The sequence below is a fragment of the Ctenocephalides felis genome, unplaced genomic scaffold (genome assembly GCF_003426905.1).
Source record: "Ctenocephalides felis isolate EL2017-DRISC unplaced genomic scaffold, ASM342690v1 CF-g0.4_SCAFFOLD_03572, whole genome shotgun sequence".
In the NCBI taxonomy this organism is placed as follows: Eukaryota; Metazoa; Arthropoda; class Insecta; order Siphonaptera; family Pulicidae; genus Ctenocephalides; species Ctenocephalides felis.
The window spans coordinates 45,877,960-45,883,959 of record NW_020539726.1 but is presented as its reverse complement, the minus strand read 5'-3'; the positions used below and the strand labels follow the sequence as shown (position 1 = coordinate 45,883,959).

The following is a 6,000-nucleotide window of genomic DNA, read 5'->3' as shown; positions in this document are numbered from 1 at the left end:
AATAAATAAACATTTAAAGAATAGACATCAATAGTGGTGCATGGTGTCGTGTCTTAAGGCAACTTGCTGAAATTTTCCTGTATCAGAAATTGAATTTTTTAAAAGCTTCAAAATTAAAAAAAAATATTTACAAATTTTTTTTTCTTTTTTTACTTTTTAAACTTTAGAGAATTTTGAAGAAAAACGATTTTTTTTTTAATTTTTAAAACAAATCGTTTGAAAAATGTTTGAAATTTTTTTAAAAATCAATTTTTTAAAAAAATTTGAAATTTGTTTAAAAATCTATTTTTTAAAAAAAATTGAACTTTTTCAAAAAGTTTTGAAAAATTTGAAACTCTTTCAAGTCGGTTGATCGGTTGATCCATAGTGACGAGGATCTCAAGAAAATTTGCGTCAACTCTATAAGTAAACTTTTTACGCTATAAATCTTGATTCGAAACCCAAAAAAATGGGAAACTAGTGGGACGCATGGCATCGTGCCTTAAGGCAAATTGCTGGAACTTCCCGTACCAAAAATTATTTTTTTAAAAAGATTAACATTTTTGAAAAAAAATTCCTCTGAAAAAATTAGATTTTTGAAAAACTATAAATTTGACAACAAATTACTTTTTTTAAAAAAAAAAATTTTCTTTATTTTGACATATTTTGAAAATTCTGAACTTTTTTTCGAAGCAATCATACTGCTTTAACTGCATAGAGATGAAATATCGAAGCGCGTAAGCGCCGCGTCGCCGTCTAACGGATAAACATTAGTACGGAACCCATAGAAATGTAAACAAAATTTATACTTATTGTTAAAATCTCTATAAAATCTCTGATAATTTGATATGCATATGTCTAATGATCATTTTTGATCGCCAAATGGCATTTTTTTTACTTTTTTCGTTAGATCTCCGAAACCGCTAGACCTGCCCTCATGAAAATTTTATCAATTCTTCATCTTGTCAATACAAGTAAAATGTTTTTTGAATTATTCAAATCGGACGCTCCGTTCTCTTAAAAACTGAGTTACCGTTTTTGGCACTTTTTGCCCCATGTCTTCGGAACGGCTAGACCTGCCTTCGCCAAAAACTAATCAACACGTCTCCTTATCAATACGAATCGAATGTTTTTTTTAATTATTCAAATCGGTTGATCCGTACGCTCAAAATCGTGGACGAAAATTTGTGTCCAAACACACACATCATTTTTTTCTAAATATTGCCAGAATGTTCAGAAATTGCTGAAACGTAGATATATAAGAAAAAAATCATTTTTTTCAGATTTTGCTTAAGCCAAGTTGCATTAGCATTCCCGATATGTGTAACTCAGTGATCAGAGAACCGGGGTAAAATGTCCCAAATGGGGTAAAAATGAAATTTTTGGGGGTAAAAAGTATGTATTTTTAATTGATATTTATTGAATTTGCTACATAGCTGTACATATGGATGTAATATCTCTTAGCTCTAAGGGTAATATCAACTTGGACAAAAATATTTGGGGATAATTATTAAAAATGTTTCCCGACTGCTGGTGTAAATAATGAAAGCAATGGCGGTGCATGGCATCATGCCTTAAGACAAATTGCTGGAACTTACCATACAGGAAATTAAATTTTCTAAAGAAAAATTTAAATATTTTAAGAACTTTGAAAAAATTAGATTTTTAAGAAATTTAATATTAAAAAAATTGATTTGAAAAAAAAATAAAACCTCTAAAACGTAAAGATAAGCAAGAATTTTCATTTTCGATTTTTATGTGATTACTATAACTTACTCTAGGGGAAGTTAAAAATTAATCTCAAACATATAATTTTGTCATTGCTAACCGTCAATATATCGACGCTAGTACTATTGTAAGAAAGTGACGTTCAATATATTCGGCAAAATGGTTCTAAAATCTAAAAAAAAAATGTGTCGACTACAATTTACTGGTCGAAGAATCTAAAGTATCGAGAAAAAGAGGCAAAAAATATTTCAGAAACATTAACCAAATCCAAAAATCTTCACGCAATTTATGCAAAAATTACTTCTTTCATTTCTTGCAAGAAGTTTAAAATCTTAGGATTTAAATTGACCATATCTATGTCATCATTTTTGCTCCAATTACCTCATTGCACAACCTGGACCAAAAAAAAGTTAAAAACTCTGATATCCAGCTCAATTTTTTTTCTATTCCAGATTTTTCGATTCAATTAATTTTTTTATCGTGTTCCTCTTTCTGGTAAATGTATATTTATATATTTAGTATAAAATTTGTCGGTCGTTTGTATAAAATTACGAAACCGGAGAGGAGGACATACATAATATAATTCTGTTATCGTTTTGGTGACCCCGTCGTCGACTTGATCTAATTAACGGCGGATAATTATTATCAGGATAATTATATATGTATATATATATATAAATTATTACTGAATATTGAAATGCGTACGACTAAATTAATATGATGACAGATATTGTTTATAACAAATTGTAATACGAAGAGATTCACTGGTACAAAGCAGAGTAGTTGGTGCACATTTAGTAGCTTTTCTATTAATGACTACTACAAGACAATCCAATAGTTACCCTAGTCTGTTTTCATTTTTTTATCAGAAGGCAACTCAGAGGGTTGTCCTATATATGTATATGAATATATATAACAAGTCCTCAGATCACGAGTTCTCCTCACTCTTATCTCTGGTTATGAGTTCATCAACAAAGTCTCATTCATTTTTTTCCAAGATCCAAATATCAAACAATTTTTTTCCCTCGTGGCGCCAAATACTTGGAACTGGCAAAAAAGTATCCAAACAAAAAAGCTCAAAAAAGCAAAACAACATTTTATCATCATCCTCTGCTAATTACTTCGCAATCAGCAAAATTATTCGCAATGTGCTAAATTAGTCACTTCTTGGAATTAAGATAACGCATTCATTAAATAATTTTATTTCACGATGATAAAGTCCAAAAAATCGATATACACCACACACGCCGACGATTATCGATATTGACGTCATTGACGAGGAGAGCATAGGACAATGTTGCGAAAAACGCAAAAATCAGCAAAAAATCGTGGATCATTCACAATTGCCTTTCAACTCGGATGTATTTGTTTGTCATTTTTTCTTCCTGAATATGTGAAAAAATGACAAAACACGAACAGACCAACATTGTTGGTCCTGATAAGACGAGAAGTCGACGAGAGCAAAATGAGACATACACGGGATATGGGATATGGGATATGGTCGTTGATAACGACCACGACGACAACATTATTATTACATTGCATCCTTTTTGGATTGCGTAAAAATATCTACACATAAAATGATACCAAGGGACTGCTGAATTGTATTACAATCCACTGATGATCAACTCTTCTCCTTGACAAATTGGGTGAAGAATAATGGTGAGACAGTTACAGGGTACCGACCAGGTGGACAATTTTGAAGAAAATATCAGCATATCATTGATAGAAAAGACTGCTAAATTATATTGCAAATCGCTGATGAGCAACTTGCAATTTATGAAGAAAATTGACTGCCAGATGCATCTGATATTTGAAGATTATTCTTGGTCTCTAAATTGGAGTTTAGATTATTCGCATACCAATTATAGAGATAGCACCTGGAAATCTATAGATTTGTCCATGATCCACTGATGATGATGAAACAAAGCAAGATTTCAAGAAAATTATTCATAATAGATTCATAATAGTGCCTAAATTAAAATTTGAGCTATTTGTATACCAATTATTGCAAAAGATGTACGAAATTTATAATACTTTAAAAATATTCACGATCCACTTATGATCTACTTGCAAATCTAGAGAAGAAGGATTTCAAAGAACGAGCTGTATATGGCATCGCAATTTACCCAAATTGCCAGAACTTTCCGTTCCAAAAATTAAATTTGGTAAAAAAGATTCAAAACTTTTGTACATCTTTGAAAAAATTAGATTTTTGAAAATTTTGAAATTTTTAGAAAGTGAGTTTTTTAAAAAATGATTTTTTTATTTTGAAATGTTTTGGAAATTATGAACTTTTTTTAACGCAATGCCACTGCTTTAGCTCCGTAGAGATGAAATATCGAAGCGGGTAAACGATGTATCGTAGTCTAATGGATAAACAATGATACGGAACCCATAAAAATGTAGACAAAATTTATACTTATTATGAAAATTTGATGTGCATATGTCAATCATTTCTGACCGCCAAATGGCATTTTTTAACTTCCCGTAGGGTAAGTTATTCTAATCATGCAAAAATCGAAATTGAAAATTTTTGCATTTCTCGACGTTTTGAAGGTTTCTGAACATTTTGGCATACCTCAGAAAAAATGGATGGATGTGTGTGTGTTTGTATGTATGGATGGATACAATTTTTCGTCCACGTTTTCGGGCGCACGGATCAACCGATTTGAATGATTCAAAAAACATTCGATTCCTATTGATAGGGAGATGTGCTGATTAGTTTTTGGCAAAAGCAAGTCCAGTCGTTACGGAGATAAAGAGCAAAGAGTGCAGAATATAGAAATCGAGTTTTTGAGAGATCGGAGCATCCGATTTGAATGATCTGATCTAAAAAACATTCAATTATCAATGATTGGGAGAAGTCGTTATTAGATTTTGGCAAAGGCAGGTCCAGCCATTTAGAAGATACAGATCTAAATGTGCAAAAATGGCAGTTTTTCAGAGATCTAAGTATCCGATTTAAATGATTCGAAAAACTTTCTGCTTGTTTTAACAAAATAATTGATTTTGAAAAAAAAATTGTTTCAAAATAGTTTTTTTCAATTTTTTTTCAAAAAAATTTTTTTTTGTGGATCGAATATAATTCAGATTTTATTTTTAATCCTGACTAAAGTTCTAATACACTTTAATCAAATAATTTCAACTTTGCAATTCAGTTTATATAATTCTTATAAATAGCAGACAATGTTACAATTTTATAATAATCTATTTGAAAACATTCAATATTCCTCGAACATTTCGTTACGGTACGGGAAGTTCCAGCAATTTTCCTTAAGGCACGATGCCACATACCCCACTAGTTTCCTTTTTTTTTCGATTCTCCAAAACCGCTAGCCTTGCCTTCCCAAAAGTTTCACAAGTTCTTCATTTGGTCAATACAAGTAAAATGCTTTTTGAATAATTGAAATCGGACGCTCCGTTCTCTCAAAAACTGAATTACCATTTTTAGCGTATCTCCGAAACGACCGGACCTGCCTTTGTGAAAAACTAATCAGCACATCTCCCCATAAATAGGTATCGAAGGTTTTGGAATCATTCAAATCGGTTGATACGTGCTCCCGAAAACGTCGACAGAAAATTGTATCCACACAAAATACACACATACACATCTATTTGTTCTGAGGTATGCAAAAATGTTCAGAAAGTCTTGAAACGTAAAAAATTTAATTCTCGATTTTTGGACGATTACTATAACATACTCTACTTTAATTTAAAAAATTGAAAGCAAAATAATTATTTTGCTTAATAAATTAAAAATTTAAATTTATGCATGAAGGCATATAGTTCTGAGAAACGTTAATGTAAGTTAGATACTAGTCTAATTTATTTCCAGCCCTTTAGAAGAAGATCATATACCATTAGTTTAGAAAATATTTCATAAAAATACTAGTATAAAGTTCGAAAAATGAACCCAAATATAGGATATAAAATATAAGAAGACCTCTTCTTCAGACTGTAGTATCATCTTAGAGCGTTTTGTTTTTGCTTTTGATCGAAAGACAGAAGTCATTTTAGCTTGATTGTCCATATAACAATTTTCCAGAAAACCCATTTTTGCACTTTATGCTACACACGTCTAATTTTCATAATATGTAACAATCCAACAAATATTCCTTCTAATTCCTGGGGTCATTATATCCAGACTCCAAATTCGAACTCAACGTCCATGGGGAGACTACGTCCAAACACTCAGAAGTCGAACACGACTAGTTTGATAAACATTCATAAAAATTCCTACATCATCTAAGATCGATAAAATAAATATTCCTTTACATTCCTGTGGGTCAT

General features: G+C 30.9%; 1 pseudogene; it reads left to right on the top strand.

Annotated features, from left to right (window-relative positions):
• The window catches only part of LOC113388599, a 21,895-nt pseudogene extending 20,409 nt beyond the window's left edge, over positions 1-1,486 (top strand).
• Positions 1,487-6,000: the final 4,514 nt, after the last annotated feature.